The sequence below is a fragment of the Pteropus alecto genome, unplaced genomic scaffold (genome assembly GCF_000325575.1).
Source record: "Pteropus alecto unplaced genomic scaffold, ASM32557v1 scaffold97, whole genome shotgun sequence".
NCBI classification, from domain to species: domain Eukaryota; kingdom Metazoa; phylum Chordata; class Mammalia; order Chiroptera; family Pteropodidae; genus Pteropus; species Pteropus alecto.
Window position 1 is genome coordinate 1,651,631 of NW_006439713.1, and position 1,899 is coordinate 1,653,529.

Genomic DNA, 1,899 nt, shown 5'->3' on the forward strand with positions numbered 1-1,899 from the left:
TAGTTATATATAATTATAATACTAAATATGTAATTGTTTCTATTAATTAATATGTTAAATACTTATAAATATGTTGTGATATATTTTATATATAATACTATATATTCTATTTTATATTATCATCTCTATAGTTACATGTATGTAATTAATACACATGTATGTATAAATATATATGACGGGTAAACATTTTAATGAATAAAAGTTGCCATATTTATTTCCCACATTCCGACTGATCATCTGCAGTGTTTGTGTTGGAAATCATCGATCTAAAACTGTGCTCGGCTCTGAGTGGCTCGGCATCTATCACTTTAACTGGAGATCACAGCGGGGGGGTGATGAGAGGCCTGGGAACTGAGCTGCTGAGTGGGGGCGGGGGACAGCTGGGGGACTGGATCTCCTTAGCAACCGCCAGAGACTTGAGACCCCATTGTGATCAAAAGTCCCTGTGTTCTGGTGCCAAGGCGTGTGGCAGACTCATCCCTCTTGGCTTTTTCCTTCCTCCGTGACCATTCTGCGTGTGACATGCACGTTGTCCCCGAGCGCACCCAGAACACAGAGGCCAGCTTAGCCTCTCCTGAGACCGGAAAGACCAACTGGAAACACGTAAGTACCAGAGCGGCCCCAGTTAGCTGTTTTGTGTGAGCATTCCAATCATAGTAGAGCCACGTGACCAAGACAGCTATTTCAAAAAACCACATTTTCAAGTCTGGCCATTTTGGGCATGGTAAGGATGAGGAATTGATATAAAAGAACATTGATGTTCTAAAGCTATGTCTTGAGATCTTAATAAAATGTGCTCCAGCTCTCACTTGCGATGGTAACCCAGGATTTCACTGTGAAGAGCAAATGGCGAGCCTGCCAGAGACCCGAGCCCAGCTGAGCTGTCCCCTCACTCTTCCGCACCTACTGTGCATGAACTATGTATGACGAAGATGCTCGCCGAGCCGGCCTCCGTCATCCCCCAGCCGGCGGCTGGCTTTTGTGGCCATTTATTCCTCCAGGAAGGGTTCCATCAGCGCACAAGAGCTCCTTGCTGTGACAGGGAGCGGAGGGCCACCTGGGTTTGTGCAAACGGGAATGCCGGGGGGTCTGCAGGGTCTTCCCGAGCCAAACAATTTGCCCCAACACGCCGGCTTCCTAGCCAGAAACCAGCTACAGGCCTCGGCAAGGTCACGAATTGTTACGTGTCATGGACGCTGGGGATTAAGAAGAACAGAAAACTGCGTTCTCGAACGTGAGAGGGAAATGTCATCCCTGTTATGTCTCCTTAGTTCTGTGGCCTCCTGGGAATGTCCCCAAGGTCATATAATACCAGAGGCTCAAGGCGCCTTAAATATAATCTTATTATATCATCTCATTTGGCAGAAGAGGAATTTGAGGCTGGAGATGGTCACAGTGAGTTGGCGGGAGAACCCCAACCCTGCAATTCACTAATCCCGTCTCCCCATCTGCATGAGGCCACGGTGGGAACAAGATGAGAGGTAATTTGCATGACACGCCCAGAATTAACAGGACAATCTGTAGAGTAATGATCCCTCCTCAACCAGGACAAGAACCTCGGAATTCCTGAATCATGAGCCTGGTGCCTCTTCAAAGCCACAGCTATGGCATTGACCATCTGGCCAAGGGTACGGGCTTGACCTTGGCCGTGGGAAACGCTGGTCACAGCTCTCAATGACACAGTTGCACTATCTTTCTGAAAATCACTGCTTTTCCATTTCAATTCTTTCTGTACAGTCATTTGTGAAAGCCCTGAATTTGGAGGGAAAAGCGCCATTGGTGAGTTATATGAGTCAGTACAAAATTTCCTTTTAATGAGATATGAACAAAATTCTCTCTGCAATAAACAAAAAGTATCGCGTCTAATTTCCCACTGGTCTCTTTTGTTATTTTAGCTCT